Genomic DNA, 23,509 nt, shown 5'->3' on the forward strand with positions numbered 1-23,509 from the left:
AGCGTCAGATACAGTTGTATTAAATATAAATACCCCAGAAAGTGAAGCAGAACACAGTCGCCCAGATAGCCGAATTGGTAAGGCATTCGAGATCTAATCGAAAGGCGTGGGTTCGGTCCCCACTCTGGGCGCGTGTTTTTCTTTCTTTCTTTATCACGTAATTAATAAAAATTAATAATAATGTAACGTCACCAACGGTAATAAATAGTCTAACCACTCCCCTATGCCTTCGTTGGCGTTGTAGACTGCCGGCATTTCTTTCTGTATATATATATATATATATATATATATATATATATATATATATATATATATATATATATATATAATATTTTATATATATTTATATATATACATATATATTGTCACGAAGACAAGGACGATGCAGTTGTCTTGAATGAGAAACACTTTTTGGAGCGAACTTGTGCTCCCCTAACAACTCAAAAGACTACAGAGGCGGCGAAGCAGCGGTCAACAAAATGACTTGCACAGGCGAGTGTCGTCGAATCGAATGCCCCAGCGTCCGCACTGCAGGCTTTTTTTCTTTCGGCGTGCGTGGTTCTCGAAACGTCGATTCAGATCGAGAAAATAGTAGACCCAAGAAGATTATTCTGGGCTGTTCACGTTAGATCGGAATGTTCTCCCTATCACAACAGATAACACATGCGGCACAGAAAGAAAGAATGGAACACGCGCTTCCCTTGGCGCAGAGATAACACATACGGGCGCAGCCGTGCGGTAAAAGCAACACACAAATAAACAAACCAAATGTATGGTTCGCAGCATTACCCCCCTCTAAGAGTGCATCGACCCGATGCTAACATAAGCGACAGTCCGAAAAAATGAAAATAAAAGTTCGTCATCGTCCGTAGAAAGGTTTTAAGCGAACCACGTGGACGACTTCAGGGCACGTGCGTTGTCGTGATGTGCCGGAGTCACCATTGGGGATCACTTCGTAGGTAAGTTGGCCAACACGTTGTAGAATCTGTTAGGGTCCGAAACACCGTCGCACGACCTTCGCCCTGAGTAGGCGTCGTCGGATGGGAGTCCCAACCCACACACGATCCCCTGGTTGGTACTCGGCGTCTCGGCGTCGGAGGTTGTAGCGGCCCGCGTCCACCAGCTGCTGGTCCGTTATACGCACTCGAGCGAGCTGGCGGGCCTCCTCCGCACGTTGAAGATATCCGTGGACGTCGGCGTTGAGGTCGTCGTCTTCTACGTGCGCAAGCATGGAGTCGAGCATCGTAGTCGGCCTTCTACCGTAGACAAGCTCGAACAGCTTCAGCTGCGTCGTCTCCTGGATAGCCTTGTTGTACGCAAACGTGACATACGGGAGCACTTCGTCCCAAGTCTTATGTTCAACGTCAACGTACATTGACTGCATATATGCGATTGTCTTGTTCAGACGTTCTGTTAGTCCGTTCGTTTGGGGTTGGTACGCCGTCGTTCTTCGGTGATCCGTGTTGCTGTAGCGCAATACTCCTTGCATCAGCTCGGCAGTAAATGCCGTTCCGCGGTTTGTGATTAGGGCTTCCGGGGCTCCATGTCGCAGCACAACTTGGCTTATAAAGAACTTCGCCACTTCTTGTGCAGTCCCCCTCGGAAGAGCGGCGGTCTCTGCATAGCGCGTCATGAAGTCTGTCGCTACGACAATCCACTTCTGTGATCGTGAGGTAGGGAACGGGCCAAAAAGGTTCATTCCCATCGGTTTAAATGGTCTCTATGGGACGGCGATCGGTTGCAGAAGTCCGGCGGGTCTTATCGGCGGCGTTTTTTGTCGCTGGCAGTCACGGCAGCTCCGGACGTAGTGGGTGACATCAGAGGTAAGGCCGGGCCAGTAGTACCTTGCCTTGATTTTTCCAATAGTGCGGGCTGTGCCCAGATGTCCGGAAGACGGGCCGTCGCGGCACGCTTCCAAAATTTTGTCACTACGGTCCGCGGGGATGACAAGGAGATAATTCGCTCTTGTTCCGGGGCTGAATATCTTCGTCACGAGGACGGAGTTTCTCAGGCTGAATGTTGGTAAGATGCGTCTGAAGGTCCCAGAGACGGAAACGTTGCATCCCTCGAGGCACTTGATTTTGACGCCTAAGTCGGGGTCGGCACGCTGCTGGGCGGCTAGGTCGCTCTCCGTCGCGATCCCGAAGAACGCGCTGTCTTTATCAGAGTCTTGTGGTGGTGGGTCGACGGGGGCGCGGGACAGGCAGTCGGCGTCGGAGTGTTTCCTGCCGGAATTGTAAACGACTGTAACGTCGATCTCCTGCAGGTGCAAGCTCCACCGCCCAAGACGGCCAGAGGGGTCCTTCAAATTGGCGAGCCAACAGAGCGCTTGGTGGTCTGTTACAACCTTGAATGGCCTTCCATACACGTATGGGCGAAATTTTGAAATGGCCCATATAATAGCCAGGCAATCTTTCTGAGAGGCAGAATAGTTTTTCTCCTTCTTCGACAGACCACGGCTGGCATAGGCGATTACCCTTTCGCAGCCGCTTTGCTTTTGGACAAGGACGGCACCCAAGCCTATATCACTGGCGTCCGTGTGCATTTCCGTTTCGGCATTTTCGTCCAAATGAGCGAGCACGGTCGGGCTTTGCAGGCGTTTTCGCAGCTCGCAGAATTCTTTTTCTTGGTCGTTTTCCCAGCTGAAAGGGGTGCTATCTTTCGTCAAGCGCGTGAGTGGCTCTGCAATGCGTGCGAAGTTTGCGACGAAGCGCCGGTAGTATGCGCACAGTCCGAGAAATCTTTGCACGCTCTTCTTGTCCTTCGGCCTTGGCAAGTTCGCAATGGCTGAAGTTTTTGCCGGGTCAGGTAGGACTCCCGCGGCGTTTACGACGTGGCCCAAGAATTTGAGTTCCCCGTATGTGAAACGGCACTTTTCAGGCTTCAGCGTCAACCCCGACGTACGAATGGCCTCGAGTACAGACTCCAACCTTGCAAGGTGTTCGTCGAAAGTCCGGGCGTATAGCACTACGTCGTCGAGGTATACGAAGCAGGTGTGCCACTTAAGCCAGCTAGCACAGTGTCCATGACTCTTTGAAACGTCGCTGGTGCGGCGCACAGCCCAAACGGCATCACCTTGAACTCGTGTAGGCCGTCTGGGGTTATAAATGCAGTCTTCTCTCGGTCTCTCTGGTCCACTTCAATTTGAAAGTAGCCGGTCTTCAGGTCCATCGATGAGAAGTACTTCCAGTGGCAGAGGTTGTCGAGGGCATCATCGATTCGGGGGAGGGGGACACGTCCTTTTTTGTGATATTGTTCAGTCGCTGGTAGTCAACGCAAAACCTTAATGTGCTGTCTTTTTCTTTACGAGTACGACGGGCGCAGCCCGAGGGCTTTTCTATGGCTGTATAATGTCGTCGCTGAGCATGTCGTCGACTTGAGTACGGATGGATTCCCGTTCGTGTGAAGAGACGCGGTACGGTGATTGTCGGGTAGGTCGGGCTCCATCCTCGGTTATTATTCGGTGCTTCGCTAGAGGGGTCTGACGTAGTTTTGCGCTCGACGAAAAACATTCGCTATAGCGACGCAGCAAAGCCAATTATTTGTTCCGTTGTTCTTGCGGTAGCGCCGGATTCACGTCGAAGGGCTGCGGGAGCTTGAAGGTCTCTAAGAATGTGCGTTCAAAGTCGGCGACCACGATCACGCCACTTGCTTCTTGCGTTTCCTCGAGGAATGCAATTGCCGCGCTCTTGTTTAAATGCTGGTACTCCTCCGTGAAATTAGTAACCAAAATGTGGGATTGGTGTTCCTTGAAGCGCGCAATGCCTCTTGCGACATACACGCCACGGCCGAGAAGCACCGTTTGATCAGTGTCTACGATAGCGTCGACGTCACGAGCAGCATCTTCACAGTAGACTGCAACCATCAAGCTTGCGCGGGGTGGCACGGTGACATAATCATCGGCAATCCTTACAGCAGCACGTCGTTCGGGGTTCGGTTCCGGCGTCATGGAGTGATTGGTGGAAAAAGTTATTGACTTAGTCTGCAGATCGATTATTGCACCGTTTTTTATGAAAATGTCAATTCCAAGAATTACGTCGCGGGAGCAGTTAGGCAGAACGACGAACGCCGCAGGGTACGTTGTGCCGTTTATGGTGACCCGCGATGTGCACGTTCCACTTGGCGTCACGAGGTGGCCTCCTTCTGTGCGTATGTGCGGACTGTCCTATCTGGTCATAACTTTCTTCAGTTTAGACGCAAATGGTCCGCTCATTACCGAATAGTCAGCTCCCGTGTCTACGAGGGCGACTACGTCAAAGCCGTCGATGGACACCTTGATATTAGATGCAGTCTTCCTCGCGTTCCGGGTTCGTCGGAGTGTCGTATCTCTGCTTTTACGTGTTGACGGTCGGGCACTGTGCATCGTCGTTGTCGTCGTCTTCTCAACGGACGTCTCGGTCATGTCGGGTACGCGTCGCGCCGTGTAGCTGTCGTCGTGTTCGGGAGTCTCGTCAGGGTTAGGTCGGGTCGTCGGGATGAGGCCATGTCGTGAATCACTGTCTTCAGCGCGTCCTTGCGTCGTTGGAGGGTTTCCAGTTTTTCGCCGTAGAGGAACTTCACCTCCACAAGTTGCTGCTTTTAGTTTCCCCCGCGTGAACTGAGGGACCTTCCACGTGCGAAATCAGCATTCCTACGGCGGTTAGGCGACTGGTATGGGTAGGGCGACGGTGATCGGTGTGAGCGGGCTGGTTCTCGGTTGGTGTTGGACAGGTATTCGTCGATCTCGGTAGGGCGCTGGCCGGGTCGGGGGTGTGGGGCGTCGACGGACAAACCACGCAGTCCGAGTCTCCTGTACGGGCAGCGACGATAGATGTGATCGGCCTCTTCGCAGTGGTAGCACAGCGGTCGATTATCGGGCATTCGCCACACGTCGGTCTTCCTTGGCGTCTGGTATTAATCTACAGGGCGTCGGGCGGGTGGTATTGGACGGCGGTATGGCTGGGCCTCTTGACGACGGGTTGGAGCAGGGTGGGGTTGACGAAGAGCTGCGGAGTAGGTCGTCGCATGGGGCTGACGGGGTGCTTCTGAAGGCATAGAAGTTTCCAGCGCCTGTTGAACCTCTTCACGGATGACGTCAGTCAGAGAAGCCACTTGAGGTTGCGGCGTTGTTGGAAAAAGCTTCTGAAGCTCCTCCTTGACCGCTGCTCGAATGGTCTCGCGCAATGTATCGGAGCTTCCAGATGCGGTGCCGATGGTCTCCGAGAACAGCGCGTTGACAGGGCGGTCGTATTGCCTCGTTCGAATTTGTAGCGTCTTCTCCGTCGCGGCCGCCTCAGACGCGAATTCAGCCACCGTCTTCGGCGGGTTACGGACTAGACAAGCAAAAAGCTCTTGCTTCACTCCTCGCATTAGAAACCTGAGCTTCTTTTCTTCGGTAATTTCGGGGTCCGCACGGCGAAAAAGTCGCTTCATCTCCTCAACGAAGATCACGACACCTTCATTGGGGTGCTGCGTTCGAGTTTCAAGCAAAAGCGCAGCTGGCTTTTTTCTCACAACGGTAGTGAAGGTCTTAAGGAACTCCCTTTTCAATTGAGTCCAGTCGGTCAAAGAACTCTCATGGTTCTCGAACCAAGTTCGAGCAGCATCTTCTAAGTAAAAGAACCACATGCCGGAATGTTTCTTCGTCGTGCCACCTGTTAAAGATGCGGACGCGCTCCAGCTTCTCCAACCATTCTTCGGGGTCTTCAGCGGGGGCTCCCCGGAATGATGGCGGTTCCCGGGGCTGCTGCACGACGATTGGCGACGTTGTTTCTTGCACCATGGTTTTGGTTGCGGCATTCCTTTTCTTGGGCTCTTCTGGCATCAAGCCGAACTCGGGTAGCAACCCTTTCAGTCGGCGGCTTTCCTGGTTGGGCTGGCTTGGCGGCTTCCAGATGTCGCAGAGAGCATAAAGGGTGAGTACCCAGCACCTCCACCAGATGTCACGAAGACAAGGACGATGCAGTTGTCTTGAATGAGAAACACGTTTTTTGGAGGGAACTTGTGCTCCCCTAACAACTCAAAAGAATACAGAGGAGGCGAAGCAGCGGTCAACAAAGTGACTTGCACAGGCGAGTGTCGTCGAATCGAATGCCCCGGCGTTCGCTCTGCAGGTTTTTTATCTTTCGGCGCGCGTGGTTTCCGAAACGTCGATTCACATCGAGAACATAGTATACCCAAGAAGATTATTCTGGGCTGTTCAAGTTAGATCAGAATGCTCTCCCTATCACAACAGATAACACATGAAGCCGACACAGGAAGCCAGCGAAAACCTTGCACGCATTATTATGGAGTGTACAGTAGAAGTCGGGCACACGATGGCTAGACAGGATACTGGTAAACTTTCCTCCTTTTTCCCTCTCTCTTTTTTGCCCATTTCCCCTTTCCCACGTGCAGGATAGCAAACTAGGCTCTAGCCAGGTTAACTTTCCTGCCTTTCTTCTACATTCTTCCTTCCTTCCTTCCTCCCCAGGAATCGAAAGATAAAATTTGGAAACCGCAAACCATGACAACCTCAACCCCAGCTGACAGAAAGGAACTAGAAGGAGCTTTCGAAGTTAATCAAAAAGCGCAAGACAGCTGACATACGGAAGTGTAATATGGAGAGGATCAAATACACTGTAAAGAACAGAGGTAGCCTGAAAGCAGTGAAGAGGCGTCTTGGCGTGGGGAAAATCAGAAATACGCACCTAAAGATAAGCAAGGCAATGTCATCCCAAATCGGGATAAAATAGTCAGAGTGGCCGAGAAGTTTTATAGGGATCAGTACAGTCGCCGGGACATCCAAGATAATGCCGAACGAGGAAGTAGTTCAAAGGAAATAGACATCCCACCAGTAAAGACCGAAGAAGTTAGGAAGGCTTTGAAAGAAATGAAAGGGGGCAAAGCAGCTGGTGAGGATCAGATAATAGCATACCTCTTGAAGGATGGCGGAGAAATTGTACAGACGGTAAAACGTTTGTATAACAGCGATTTCAACTTCAACCAGCCACATCCGAAAACTGCCGAAACATACTCGTTCCAAACATGTCGGAGGCAAAAGCGAAATGCTAAGACTTCAGAATTCCGCAGTAGTTTTATTCAAATCCCGCACCGGCGGGGCAGGATAAGGCTGGGAGTACGAAAGCTGTGTTATAGACAAGCCTTTTACAGGCTGTACTTGAGAAAATGACAAACCTGTGTACGCAATGCCTAATGACCGCAAGTGTACCGGAATCTCGGAAGGACACAAACATCGTCCTAATCCAAAGAAAGGTGACATGAAGGACTTGAAAAATCAGACGGCGATCAGCTTACTGTCAGTCATTTACAAGGTACTTACAAGGTAATTGCTAACAGAATTTCTGCAACCTCAGATTTCAGTCAACCTAAAGAACAAGCATTGTTCCGTAAAAGTTATTCTACAATGAACCATTTTCACAAGATCCATCAGGTGATAGAGAAGTGCGCTGAGTATACTGAAACACTATATAAAGCATTGATATAATATAACACAGCTTTGACTCGGTCAAAAAATAGCAGTCATTCAGACATTACAGAACCAGGGGGTACATGAGCATGATGTAAGAATACCAGAGAATATCTATAATGGCTCCACAGCTACCATCTTCCTCCATAAGGAGAGCAGTAAAATACCTATATAGAAGGGCGTCAGACAAGGAGACACAATTTCTCCAATGGTATTCCCAGGATGTTTACAAGAAGTATAAAAAACGATGGATTGGGAACACGTGGGAGTAATGGGTAATGGAGAATACCCCAGTAACCTCAGATTTGCTGATGACGTTGCCTTGCTAAGTAACTCCGGGGATGAATTGCAAAGCATGCTTTTTGCAATGGATGAACAGAGTAGAACCGTGGGCGTGAAAATAATATGCAGAAAACCAATATAGCGATCAATAACCTCGGGACAGCACAGCAGTTTGTGGGAGGTACTTCGGTACCGCTGGGCACCAACCAGTAAAAATTGGTACAAGCACCCCCTTCCCCGACGATCTAGTGCTTGGGAAGTTACCCGACTTTGTCGGGAAATGCTCCGGTGGAAGGGGTCGTAAGTTTTTACTGCAGTGATGGCTCAAAGGTACAGCACTCGCCTCGTATGCGGGAGGTACTGGGCTCGAATCCTGGTACCGCTGGACACCCACCGGTTTCCTTAATGGGTACAGGCGTCCCTGGTCGTGTGCGGACCCTTGAAAGAGGATTTCACGTCTGGAAAGCAGCCTTTACCCTATTTAGGGGCCCCTGACCCATGTCCATCTGGCGGGGCCCCCGGCCATCATGCCGCGTTGCGCCATTGCCGGGGGTGAAAGAGTCTGGCGGCATGTCCTGCCACAGGCGGTTTCGAGTTGAGCGTCCATCGTGGCTCTGGAAGGCACCATGTGAATTCGTGTTCCTTGGCGGCGCCGGGTACCTACCGGTAAAATAGGTACAAGCGACTCCCCGGCCTGGCGCTCGGCCCTATGGTGGGACTAAAACGCTCGGAAAGTTCCCCTGGCTTGCACGGGAAAACGCCCCTATGGAAAGGGGCGGCTGCAAAAACGCAGGAACTTTTTTTTTCTTTGTTTACCGTGCCTTCACGTTCGGGGGGGGGGGGGGGGGCATTGACTGACCTGGAGAGGCACCATGACTACAAGCGATGTCGCGACTGATAAACCTTCAAGAAACACGAATAAAGCATACTATATTCCACTATATGAACAGCTACATAAGAACCTGCAGCCAGGCAAGCGATGGCCACTGAAACGTCTTTTTGTTACTTTGATGTTCCGGTATTTAACAAGCTGCTGCTGTTATCACAAATTGCACCACAGGACATGACATTTTCATCCTGATGGCCTCTTTAGTACAAAAACAACGTGTTTCTGACTCGCCTTGTCCATTCTGGTGAAACGTTGATAAGGCTAACTAGGTGTGCAGGACGCAGTTAGTACCCCTTAGAACGAAGTGCTATATGGGCTCCTGGACGGGATCCCATCGGTTCAAGCACCTAATTTCTGCAACTCAACCTTTCAATAAAAGACCTTCCTTCAGTGCTACGTCAAAGCCGCAGGCAACATCGTAGGCATTTGTCACGTGGACATTTATTACATTACCATTTCAATTTTGTGCAGAGCTGATTTATAACCGTCGACCTCGCTAACTTGCTCAGCCAATACGATGGGTAAACACTCCAATTCGTGCCTATTCTGAAGGCATCCTGCTGTTCCACCATGGATGGTCCTAAAGCAGCCCCGAAATTGAACTAACAGTGTCGACGTCTATGGTGACATGGTTTCTGGGGTATGGAGAAACAAAAAACCGACCGAACCATAGTTTGCACAGTAGAGTGAGAAACGTTATACTGCATTATCTTCCAACAACCGCATAAACGTTTACAGCAACGTTCTTTTCACCAAACCAAACATTGCTCGCAAGAAATAATATTTTAACAAGAACCACCGCGACGACGACTAAGTTTATAAATATTCTATTTTAATATGTGACCGTGAAAGATGTCTTAGCTCAAACATTAACTGCACAAAAGCGCAGTTTCTTTCCGTCTTTGAAATATAATATTTCTTACCATGTTACTTTACCGCAGTACAAGAACGGCGGTTTTTTGGTGCGGAGGCATCCTCTTCCGCACGCAGCGCCACTACTATCAGTGGTGCATAATCCTGATTCAACGCTAACCACGTTCAGGTCAGTAGAACGAGACCTACCTTATTGTAGGTTGCATTTTGTCCCAGGCGCTACTTGTCAGGTTTGCACCGATTGAGTGATCTTGTGAGGACACAGTGACCAGCTCCAATGCAATTGCTGCACTCAGCACAGTACTGAAACTGGTGTGGTTGTTGGCGAGAAGGCGTCCAAATTGTTCTGTCCGGCCCAGTCATCAGGCTCTGCCGTAACCACAGCCAGTTGGAGTAATTTATTTCAACCTGAGCCCCATTGTCCTTAGCCACTAAGCAAACTGTTCATTTCGGGAGAATCATGACCTCTATTTTCGTTCATCCCTTGACGTCTAGCAAGGCTTGCGGAGTGAAAACTGTTACGCAGTTTTAACGAAAGCAATGCTCTTTCAGAATGAATTGATATTTTAAAGCAAATGGTGCTTTCTAATAAAGCTAAAAATACACATGGCGAAGAAGCAGTCAAAAAAACAAACTTTTCATTCGACCGTCTTCCAACCGAGTGAAACGTCATTTGCCCGATGTGCCTGTGTATTTCCCGTAATTTTTGTTGGAGTACCGAACTACAGCAAGTACAGTCGGGATCACGGACGAAGCTTGTAGCCTTGTGGAAAAAGGGTGAAACTCGATGTCTAATGTCGGAATGTGTGCGGCATACAAAAGTCGGGAATGGAAGCCGCACTTCCCGTCGGACACAAATCTCACAGCTATGCACCACTGGACTCTTGTAAAAAGCCCGTAAATAAACAAAACGCAATATAAGGCTCATAAATATAGGTGAACTCAAACATTGCATTAACCGGATGCCTAATGACGCGTAGGGCGTACGAAAAAAATATCCGTTATGAGCAGTAGTAAGGTTTGAGGGCGACCACATGAACCACATCGGGCCCCTTTTTACATTGTGACTTGCGTAGGTCGGGGTCGGGGAAGACCTCGTATGGTAGTTGGCGAACACGTCGTGAAATTTTGTATGGTCCAATGGTCGTCACAGAAGCTTCTCTCTGAGTCGTCTTTGACAAATTGCAGCACAAACCAACCCACGATCACCTGGGTGATACTCGTCGTCTGCCATCAGAGGTTGCGACTTAGGCGTCCAAGAGCTACAGGTCCGAATTACTGATTAAGCTGGTGGTACAGCTTGTGGCAATGCATGTATGCAAGAACGTTGGTGTTTAGGACGTGGCCATGAGCATACGGAATCATGACGTCGACCATTGTTTTCAGCCGTCCCCACTGATAACCTTTAACGGTGTTATCGGCCTAGTATCCGGGATAGCTGTGTTGTACACATATGTGACAAAAGGGAGCACTTTGTCTCATGCCCTGCGCTCAACGTCGCCGTACATAGAGACACCGTGCACAATCTTCGGGTTCACGCGTTCAGGTAATGCCTTCCTTTGGGGGATTCTCTGTTAGAACACTCCTCTAGTTTCCTTCGCAGTGAAGGCGGCTTCTCAATGCGGCATTAGAACTCCAGATGTTCAAATTTGATCAACAATTTTGTTGATAGAAAAGTATATCTTTTTGAGTAGTCTCCTTCGGACAGCAAGTGGTGTCTGTGTAGTGCTTTGTGAAGGTTGTCGTTCGGACGATCACTTGTTGTAGACATTTGATATGGAAAATTGCCCTGAACGACTCTTGTGATCTGTTGCAAGAGAAAGAATTGCATGGTAATCGGCTGCAGAGTCTAGCAGGTCTTGCATCACTGGCAGCAATGACTGCTGTGTACGAAGTAGAATGTTTAGGATGTAGTGGACGGCCAGTAGTACTTCAACTTGATTGTTTTTATTTTGAGTGCTTATCCAAGATTCCCGCAGTACGTTATGTCTTTTAATGCTTCCTAATTTTTGTCACCAAGTTCTGCGGAGATAGCAAGAACTAGGTGGTGCTAGATCTGAATTCCAGGTTCTATGTTCGGAAGACAGTGGGTTGGAGGTTGAATTCTGTCACGCTCTCTTTATTGGCTTTGTTGCAGCAACGACCCCTTCCTACAAGTATTCGATCATGGCACATAACTAGAGCTTTGCGAACTGCCGTTCCAATAGACCAGCATCCGTGACGACTCCAAACACCATTACGTCTATATATTAACCGTGCTCTTGTTGGGAGTCTACAGCGCGTGATGGGAAGTCGGCTTTCAAATTCCTGCTAGTTATAAAGATGGTCAGAGTGCCAACTTCTTGGCAGCGCAAGCACCTTTTTTGGACACAGCCAAAGATGCAACTGAGCGGATGGCGCCCTGCCAAAACCTTGTATGTAATACACGTATGTCAGAAATGCCACTCTATCCATCCTGGTCGATGTCTTTTCAAGAAAATCCTATGGGTATACATATGGCGTTGGAGCGATTTATTATCTGAACGCACTCCATGATAAAAGGGCAGTGCGAAGGCTCCATGGAAGTAGGTGAGTGCAAGAAAACGTTCAGGTTTTCGTATACTGAATAACTGGTAGTGCTGGAAGAGAGGCCATTGGAATATGAGTTCAACTCGATTAGCCTAATTGTTGACGCGATGAGAAGATAAAAAAAGATATCAATTTGAATGGCGCCAAATTCTGTTTATTGGTTAAGGGAGACACACAGGGGGAAACGCCTGAAAAATGCCGTCCGGCTCGAGCATCCCAATATTTAAGGCTGTGCTACATATGAGGCTCTTTAAGAATTCCCGATGATACGTGGCGTGAGGTCATTATTTTTTATTTATTGAGATACCCTAAGGGCCGAAAAGGCATTACATAGGGGGGGGGATTACACATCAACCAAAAAATTGCATACAAGTCACATGTGTCAAATGATTGCAGGGTGAAAAGCCAGTACAAAACATAAATGGCGTACGAGAGAAAAGTACAAGAGAATAGTACAAGAGAATATGGATACACAACTATAACGAATGTTAATTTTCTAAAAACGCTAACAGAGCACTCTGGAACGAGGACAGCTCGGTTAGGTTTGCCACACTGGCAGGCAACAGATTCCACTCGGCAATACTAAGCGGTAATGGTGAATTTTGGTATTTGTTAGTTTTCGCGAATATGGGCCTGACTTTATGCGCATGATCGATGCGTGCTGATACGTAAGTTGCTGGATGAACATGACTGCTTGAAGGCAATAAACCGTTGTGATAAAGAGCATGAAAAAATGATAAGCGACAGTATTTTCTTCGAATTGCGAGAGGCGGAAGTTTGAGGGACGCTTTTATTGCCGAAACACTGGTATAGCGGGAATATGACGAAAGAATAAACCGAGCAGCCTTGTTCTGTACTGACTCGAGTAAGGCTGTTAGATATTCCTGGTGCGGGTGCCATATAATAGAAGCGTACTCTAACGAAGGACGAATTAAAGAACAGTATGCGTGCAGTTTAGTTTCGGAGTTTGCAAGGTGTAAGCGTCGTTTTAGAAGGCCCAGTTTTTTAAAAGCTTTACCTGTTAGGTATTCTATATGAGTGTTCCAGGTCAAGTTCGAACTAAGAAATATACCCAGATACTTAAATGACAGCACTGACTCTATACGGGTATTCGAAATAGTGTACTGATTTGGGGTGAAATTGTTAGAGGAAGTAAACGTTACATGCTTAGTTTTATCTGTGTTAATCTCAAATGAGTTAAATTAAATAAGTTGTGCACTGAGTTAAATTAAATGAGTTGTGCACTGTTTGTCCTAACAATTTCCCTCTTGCAAAGGAAAACGCTAACCTGATCAACCACAGTGCATACGAAATTCGAATTACTGAACCTATTGTACGTGGTTCGAGGTAATACTCTATTTTTTTGTTTAGTCCTGTGCCGCTAAAAACAAGAAAAAAAGTGGGAAATAAACCAGCACCAGCTAAACTGCAATATCATGCAGTAAAGAAAACTGTTACCAGGGAATAAAGAAGAGAGGCTGCGGCTGGCTAACCGTACCGTTTCAGGAAAAAACAATATGTAGATAAAAACGACAGACCCTAAGCACAAAACAAACACCTCTTTACTATATCATACTATACCCCAACGATACTCTCCTTCAGTACGGGCAGCTGGCGAATAGCGAAAATGAGAAGCATGAATGAGTAAAATGAAATTAAAATCAGTACCGATAAAAAAATACACAGCAGGGCATCCTCGCACTCTGGGAAAAAAATGCATCAAGCGGATGTGGTAAGGTAGTTTTGCAAATATCAAAAAATGCCCACAAACAGAGTTTTCACATTTCAGCAAAAAGTGGTTTGCGATAAAGGACTTTTCAAGGCTCGGAAGCCTGGAATCGATTGGGAGACAGTAAGGTGTAGTGGAAAGAACCAAATTTAATTTATTTCATCAACTGGACTTTTGGGGGTACATACTGCGTTGTAAACAATATTCTTACTGCAAGGGTTTTCAGGTGAGTCTAAAGTTATATCAGCACTTTTCTAACTACAAGCTGATATCAAAAACTGCTGAGAGATTGATACCGGATCTAGGCAAAGAGTGTGGTGCCAGTAGTTTTGCAGTCCGCCACCACAGCGAAAGAAGACAAAATATGTCGGCTTGCGAGGCGGTATCGTACTCAAGAGTCATAGGGAAACTTAAAATACCAGTTATCCGCACTGATGGGGACGTACAGACCGACGACGTTGCCAGTGGTTGAAGCTTTTCCTGTGGGCATGGCTTTCTTCTGGTATGCAGTGCATCCGCAATTATTTAGGGCGATCGATGAGGTAGAATACCGCTGTATGAAGTTACGTAAAGGGGAGCAGGCAAACGGCCGGGCCGCATCGGCAGGAAGAGGCGCGGATTTAGAATAGTACAAGTCTTGACCAACGAGGACAGTAGGCCATCCGCTGCCTGCGGAAGCTGTGAGGAAAGTTTGTAGTCGTTTCATGGGTAACAAGCTCAAATTATTTTTATCTTCCGGAGTGAGTAAAACGTTCCACCCACGGGGGCCTAGGATAGCCATGGTTCTGGCAAGTTACATTTTTGGGTTTCTTACTAACGCATAGCCGTCTACAGGCTGCGCCAGGATGCACTAAGAAGTAAACGTTCGTTCAGAATAAAAATCTAACATAAGCGAATGTCACACATTCTTGAGAACAAACCGAGATTTGACTGAGAAGTCCGAACAGCAGTATCTATAAAATTCTTCAAAATTGTTTTACAGTTTATTAACTCAGTCTATTGCATGTCTGACAATACCTACATCTCATTTGCCTCACCGTCTATTACTACAAAAAACCAAGCTACCAGTTGTCGAACACGCATTCAAATTTATTTTTTGGCCTTTCACTGCCGAACTCCGAAAAGAATGTTCCGGTAAAACTCGCTCCCTTCCGCTGGACACATTTTACTTGCCGTTTCTGATTTGCTTTAACTGTTATTTTGTTGTGTTGCCCTGCTGATCTGTTTGATTACCATTTTTTGCTGTGAATGTTCACTCCGGCCATAGCCCCAATTGGGGGCTGCAATATGTATGAATAATTCTTATATGTGTAAGGAACCCAAGCAGTTAAGATGCGGCAAATGCGAAGCTTGGCTGCCCGCAGGTAGAGGTTGTATAAACAGTAAAGTTTGTGAAATCAAGAATATTCAGAAACGGGAGCAAGTCAACATTGAGGAAAATAAACGCGAAGTTTTCTAAGTGCCACCAGATCTGCCGAAAGAGAGCTATCCCCCACATGAGCGCATGAAACACATACCAAGAGTGACAGGCTGATAAAGTCACCAATAGAAAACGCAAACAGATAGGCAAAAATTACCACCCTCCATTTGAATCAACGAAGCAAGATACAACACAACGAAACTGTAGGCCTGATAAAAAACGTTGACGAATTTTTGGAAATCGTGTCCGAACAGGAGCTATATCGAAGTTCTAATAAAATACACAGCGAACAGGAGCTATATCGAAGTTCTAATAAAATACACAGCTATACCCAAACCAAAACACTGTCAATATTTTTTCAGTTATTAAGAAAGGATATAGATCACTGCACTCAGTCGTCTTATTGCGGCACTCAACAGGCCTCTGAAGCTTTGATCAGAGTAGGAGATTTCGTTGCTCAAGTCACGGCTTGTGGCTATTAGAAGGACAACAAAAAGGACTGCAACGTTACGATGCAATGCAAAGTAATAACTTACACTTGTGCAATGCTCAAGACATACCGTCCAGGCTCAGAAATAGTGTCTGTCGAGACACAACTCCAGATCTTACTTTAACACATACTATAAAAGACGCTATATGAAAATGTCTCTCGGAGACGCTGGCCAGTCACCACTACGCCATTGATGTAAAAGTTCCCCATCATCGCACTGAGTGGCAAACGATTGGCAGCGCGCAAATAACTCGTTGGCAGAAGTTAGCTGAATTGGCCCCCATGAGTCCTAATCAATCAGTGGAACACTGAACGCCTAGAATGTTAGAAATTGGTCAACAACAAAACAAGGAATTCCCCTGTCGTTGATGCGCACCTTCTACACCAATAGAAGGCATGAGAAAGTCTACGAAACGATGGAAAAAACGTAAAACAAACCGAACATTACGTCTCATGATAGATCAATTCACGCAGGAAGCGGTTAATGATGCTTGAAATGTAGAGTCGGCAAAAGTGGGCACACGTTTGTACACAACTGCAGGGCACACTCGGTACCCGCAAGATGTGGTACCTCTTTCAGTCCCTCAAGAGAAATAAGCAGTTTAAAGACCAGAGCCCACCAGTTAGGGCGAGTTATTTATAATTATCCAGGAAAACAAGTGGAAAATTTCGTCTATCTTCAAAAACTATGGAAATACAACGATGCCCAAACCATGCAGCCCTTCCAATTCTATGCTGAAACTGCGAAAGCCGAAATGAATTCACCCTTCACCGTCACCTAAATTGAAGCGGCAGACCGAAACCTCACCCGGAAAACTGCACGGGGAAAGGAAAATATTAAAAATAAGCTCCTTCAAATGTGTACAGTGCCGCATAGAAGCTCTAAAAAAAACATCAATGATATTTGAATAAAGAAATAAAAGTACCCTCTCAGTAGAAGCATGCCGAAGTAACACACGTTCCGAAATCTGGGAAGCCGTTAGCACCAGCCGACGTAAGACCTATTTTAACAACGTCCGGTGTGACAAAATCATTTCAACAATTCATCCAAATTCGGTTTTCTCTGTGGTTTGAATGATATGATTTTTCGATTACCATTTATAGTTTCCGCCTCCACTAAACGACTTAGGACATTCCCTTCCAAATCAAAGAGGAAATGATTGCCCGGTATCCCAAGACACATAAGCGCCGTTTCCTTGCTTTAGACATGAAGGGTGCTTCTGGTAATGACCATCACCACGCTATTCTTTATGGTCTCACATCCGTTGATTTCGGGTGGAGAATGTACCATTATGCGGCTTATTTCTTCACCAATGGCACAGTAACAATACGAATTTGCCCTCTGCATACTGCCCCGTTCAAGACGATCTGTTATGGCACTGCCGAGGTTAAAGTAATATCGCCTCGTATGTTTATCTTTGCCATGAAGGATCTGCCTCCTTTATAACAAGACACCTCACATTGGAGACGCAATCGACATGAAAACCTACAAGATCCATAGGGAAACAGAAAGATCGACCTCAAGAAGCTATAAACCAAGCACAAAAGTACCCCAAACCACAAGACCTCGAATGCACGCCGGACAAATTGGCGCCAATAGCACTTCCTGTCGGTACTGCAAAAAAAGAAAGACCAACATCCAAGATCTGATTCTATTCATAAATGTCCAATCAGTGCCATCCGTGCCACATTCGCGAAGTTTGGGCTTGTTGCCCCCCAAAATAACTTCGCAATTGACACAATTGCCTTCTCTAAGACTCATAACCGGATCATACAGCGCGTCAAGCACACTCCGTACGGGCTCGAAGAATCGGACACCTAAAATTATGCAAGCCATATTAATTAGTATAACCGTGTATGGAACGCCGTACCTGTCACTCAAAACAAATGAAAAAGCAAGACTGATTTTATAATCCGCCAGGCCTAAAGACACCACTCACGGGTTGGCTTCCAAGATTACTATAATTACGCGTGCATACCAGTTGGGAACAACTACAGAAAACGCACCGCATTTCCAAAATAGAGCGCATGAAGATAACACCGATGGGCTGCGCGACCCTTCGACGACCGGATTAAAAATTACCAGTGAATAAAGATCGAAAAGGAAGTATACATTTCTAGATACGAGAGTGCATACGAGATATTCACGAGATATGCACCCGACGTATTGCCCGAGTATAGGCTCTGTCCACAAAACAGAACAATGTCCGCACTACGTTCTATGTGGACACAATTTCTTATCCACACCACTCCGCGCAGCCTGCGTACTGAACATACAGTGATAGGAAATAACGTCGACCACGGTGAAGACGACGTGAATGAATAAAGTCGAAGAAACCGCTTTAGGCCATACAACAACTGCTACCCACGACACAGTCATAATATTAACAGACTCAAACAGCCCTTGCGGAAATTATTAACCAGGACGCATTTCGAAAACTGCATTCCATCTTCTCCAGACACGCTTGAACACTCCCGAGGTCTATACAGTCTGAGTTTTTGGAACGAATTCCTTGATGTAAACGAGCGGCTCACGCCGCTGCCCGGGTTTATATACACCGCGCTCATTTCTTCACGGGAGGATCATCAATCCTGGCATCTAATCAACAAGCTCTCCTGTGGTACGAGAATATCTGGGCCCCCTACCGACACCTGCGGGTGAAGTTTTCCCATCCACATCCGCAACTCAGTAGACAGGAATCTACAAACTTCCGAAGACTACAAAGCAACACCTATCGACCCCACATCTTCCTTCATGCCGTCTATCCCTCCGAATATCTAGCACCTGTAACTACTGCCCTGCACTGCTTGCTTTATGCCACCAGGTATGGGAGTGCAACAACAGGTCTACAACCAATATCCAATAGTTGCTTTGAAAAGTGGACGTCGCGGTCGGCCAACCATGTCGGCAATCCAGCTAGGATTGGTGAACAGGGCCCGTGCAGCCAGCCAGACCCAGGGCAGTCCCGACTATTTATACCTTCCACCGGGCGGGTACCTTAACATCAGCACCAGTTGTTCAATAACGGTGTCATCCATTCATTAATCCCTCAATCGTGTTATTGGCCTTCCGCTTCTCCTATACCGATCTCTTGGTATCCACTCTATTACCCTTATTATCCAGTGGTCGCCGTTTCGTCCCACCAGATGGCCAGCCCAAGTCCATTTCTTTTTCATCATTTGATCTAAGATATCGACAGGAACTTATTCCATGATCCAGGCAGCCGGTTTTCTGTCCCTAAATGTTTCTCCTAGTATTAGTTGTTCATTGCACGTTGAGCGGATTTTAGTTTCCTCAGCTGTTATTTAGTCGTGCCCCAAGTTTCAGCTCCGAATATTGTTACCCGGCAGCATGCACTGCTTGTAGATTTTTTTCGAAGGTGTCACCTCCGTCAACAACCACAAGGTGTCAACAGCCACAAGTACTTTCAAATACTTCAGAAAATAGAAGTTTCGACCCACTTATCACTCTCTATGCACTAAAATGTTGGGAATTTGGTGTATGGTTTTCCCAACTCGCAGTAATTCAATTTTTACAGCGGCGTTTTACCAAGCTCATTTATAACCTGACTCTGTGCGCGGGTGCTTTTATGTTTTGTGAAACGACGTACCTTTAAATTTGTCAAAAAGATTTTATTTCAATCAAAGAGATGTTCGCTTTCAATCGGCAATTTCTTCTCTCCTTTTGCACTATTTTGGCTTTCGGCCATTAAACGACATTTACTACGAATATTACAATAAGAAATACATATTAGTAATCAATATATTTGACAAGGGACTCAAAGTTGCTACTAGAGAGGTATTCCTCACAATTATGCTATGCATAAAAACAATTATTCAATAATATTTTGTTGCGCGTTTTCAAATCAAACTTGTCTGGTAAAAGAAATGGGGCTGCCTTCTCCATGTAAGAAGTTTTAAGCAACATACAATTAAGACTGCTAGTATACACCAGTGCTCTTGTTGCAAATACCTAGGAATATAAAACAACAAGCCTAATGGTGCCATTTAAAACTATAATTATCGGGTAATATTGGGAAACTTGCGTGAGCATGCTGCAATAAAGAAGCCAGATGTACGAAAAATTTATTTTTAAATCTTCACGGATTAGTATTTTACTTCGTTTACTTTCGTGAGCAATATGAGAATAGATGTTTTTAGTACATGTCTGCTATTCATGGCGTAAAGATTGACCACCAGCCGATAAGATATGAGCACCACATTTATTTCAAGCAAGCAGAGTAATGCGTAACGTTTAAAACTGTCACAAAAGTATATATAAATAAATTTGGCCAACTTCGTTATTACGATGCAAAGACTCAAGAAACAGATGAGCTTGTATCCTTCAGTAAGTGAGCCCTTTTAAACAAAATATAGTTTAAAGCTGACGTTTTGTGTTAAATGGGTATACCAAACTACCCGATTCTCCCTCTTAATTCCCAAAAGTCCGAAGACGGCATCATCTTCACCGCACCCAAACTCAATAGCCAACACCGGTGCTATGAACAAGAAGAATATGCTGTTGCCACCGTCCTCGATGATATTAGAATTGGACAGATGCCGAATTGCATAGCTCATGATGATAGGTACCATTCAAAACACGAAAAGCGTTTTTTAATGACCTTCAGAAAGTATTGCGTCACACCACTGGTAGCACAGTACCTCCCGGCCGTTGTGGTGGCTCAGTTGCCGGTTTCACCCTGCATATGTCCGGGATCGAGTCCCGGAATTACTCTAACCCTTTTTTTTCTAAAGAGGGTGCTGTCAGTCCCATTGGGTACGCGGTAGCTTACCACAAGTGGTCGCGGACGTACAAGAACACGATTGGCACCACACTGGGAAGGTTGTACGTGTGAACGTTGGGGTTGAAGGAGTCAACCAACACCGAGCAGCTGATATATTTGGGCGTTCACAACAAACTAGAGGAGCTGGTAGATGCGGAGCTGGTGTCACAGCGTGAGCGACTGCCAGAGAGTAAGACGGGCTGGGCCATACTCGAGAAGTTGGGGTACGGCTATCAGGTAACGAGGAGGCAGCTTTACGAGCCCTGTTATAACTTTCGAGAAAAAGTGCGGGTGAGACTCATCCTGAAACGTACATCAAGAGTTCAACCAAGAGCGGAGGCAATATAGGGCCAAGTACCTCATCGAGCAGTATAGCGGTGACCCTAGATCAAGGTACGTGAATGCACCAGACTAGAAAGGGCAGATACTGAGCGGTTACCATCAATGCGAGAAAGGGGTAAGTGCGCACGTCAGCGAGTATGCGGTTGTAATGCAACCGAAGCAGAGCAGAGTGCCATGGGCCTAGAGATGGTTGAGCCGTGGTGTGACACCGTCCTAAGCGATTCGCTAGAAGCCGTTCAAAATTTAGGAAACAACCGGATCAGTTCTAGGGCAGTCAAGATAAATAAAAAAAGTTGTTGTTCAGAACGAAGGAAGAGTGAAAGGCCGGCGGATCTCTGCGCACGCAGATGAATGCTCTCCCAGTACACCCAACCACAACAAGACGGCCCACAGGGAGGCGCTTTTACACACCGCGCTCCCATTGTGGAGAGCCGTACCGAGTGTCAATGGCTATCGGAGACCAAGGACGCAGCAACAGGCTATGGCGAAACACCAAAGAACATGCAGCTTTCGAAGCGGGCGTACCCACCGCCACATCGGTCGCTGCTTCTCGATTAACCGATGTGGCTAGGAAGACTCCAGACAGCGTAGGTCACATCACCAACAGCGTTACATCAGATGTTTCCGGACGAATAGCCCGAAGCCCGGGGAAGTGTGTGTAAGAAGAGAGTGGCCAACCGGTGGCACGTTATGTGAAACTGTGCCCCCGAAACGGACAGTGCCAGTTTCGATATGTATCCAGCCAAACTTCAAGGAACCATCTATCGGCCAGAAAGACGAATCAAGAGTGGTACATGCAGTATATCTTCACCGTGATTGAAACGGACGGGCTCCGAAGAGCGGGTTGTGCTCAGTAGCAATGCAAAAGGAGATGCAATGTTAGGCCATGTTGAGGCGGCGGCGTAAATCGGCTGCTGCCTACTGCCAGATCTTTGTCACTAAAGTTCTTTCACATCCAATCCAATTCACTACCAATACGTGCTCATGGGCTCCGTGGCTTATCGCGATTTACCCTCACAATTATTTATTTATTTATTTATTTATTTATTTTTATTTATTTATTTATTTCTAGTTTTTATTTATTTATTTATTTATTTATTTATTTATTTAATGAATTACTCTCACAGCCCAATGGCGTTACTGAGAGGAGTGGTGAACAATTCACACAATGTTATTTACAGCTGTTTTGAATGATGTAGGATCCAGAATGCTGGCGAAAGAGGAGCGGAGGTGGTTCCAGTCATCAAAGGGCTTGTGAACGAAGGACAAATAGTAGGAGTTTGCAGAACAGTTAAGAACCCCTACCTTGGGCCTGTGATCGTTACCTGCGAAGTTAGAGAATAGAGTAGAAATTGGAGCCCGTTTTAGAATGTGGTATTAAAGTAAGTCTTATGCTAAAACGCAAACGTCCACATTTTCCATGTAGCAGCAACGTCACTGAGTTTGAGAGAAGACCTAATTGACTTGACGCTAGCGGTTCGCTAGTATTTTCTGACAATGAATCGAGTCGCCCGGTTCTGAATGGCTTCCAAGGGTGAAGACAGCACCACCATATGAGGGTCCCAAATCGAAGATGCATGCTCCAGTTTCGATTTAACAAGGGCTTTATGTAGTAAGAGCTTTAAGGACACTGGAGCAAGATAAAAATAACTGCGTAAGAAGCGAAGCATCACTGTAGCATTATAAGTAACACAATATTAGATTCGTGACATTCCAGATTAGTGGTAATGTGGACGCCAAGGTACCTATAAGACCAGGCAGATGATAACTCCACATTGTTAACTTCGTACGGAAACAGGTCAGACGGGTTGTACTGGTTTGCGCTAGCAGAAACTCTAATTATTTTAGACTTGTTAACATTAAGTTGGGTGAGCCAATTATTGCACCAAGATACGGTATAATTATCAAATTCGAGAGACACGGAATCTTCCGGGATAGTGATTTCACAATAAGTCAAGCAATCATTACCAAAAAGTTTATTTGTTGAAGAAATGTGGTTAGGAATGTATTATATAAATTAGGAAGAGTGAGGAACCTAACAACGAGCCTTACAGTACTCCTGATGTTACGGGTGGCAACGATGAATTACAATTGTTAGCACTTACATATTGTGTTCGGTTAGACAAAAAAAACACTCTGTCCACGTGAGTAAGCTGCTGTCTATGTTTAGAGTATTTATTTTAACGAAGGGACTTGGTGGTTAACTTATTCGAATGCTTCTTGAAAACTAGAAAAATGCAATTGAAAATGTCTCCCGGTTATTATTGAAAATATGTCATTAGTTAAATATGAATGTTCTGTTTACCTTAAAAAATAGTTTTTAAAATCATGGTGGCGGTTATAAAAAAAAATGGTTTACTTCGATAAAAGTAATCAAATTGAAATGGGTTTTGTGCTAAAGCAGTTTTCAGGGGATACTTGCGAGTGTAATGGGCCTATAGTTGAAAGGTTGTAGACATCACCTTCTTTCGGAAGTGGCCCCATTCATCCCCATTCCAGTCGCTCGGCAATACAGAAAACGGGAAGCATTGCAAAAAAGGCTTGTCAATACTAGCGACAAGTATGTTTCAGTCAGCTTCAATAACTGCGCAGTGATACCATGAGGTCCGGGGAAGGACACCTTTAGGTTTTGAATTAAATGACTAATGCCAACCCAATCAACAACAAATGGGTCCATAGTTGGGA

Source organism: Haemaphysalis longicornis, unplaced genomic scaffold, assembly GCF_048455015.1.
Source record: "Haemaphysalis longicornis isolate Haplotype H1 unplaced genomic scaffold, Haemaphysalis longicornis Haplotype H1 scaffold_11, whole genome shotgun sequence".
In the NCBI taxonomy this organism is placed as follows: Eukaryota; Metazoa; Arthropoda; class Arachnida; order Ixodida; family Ixodidae; genus Haemaphysalis; species Haemaphysalis longicornis.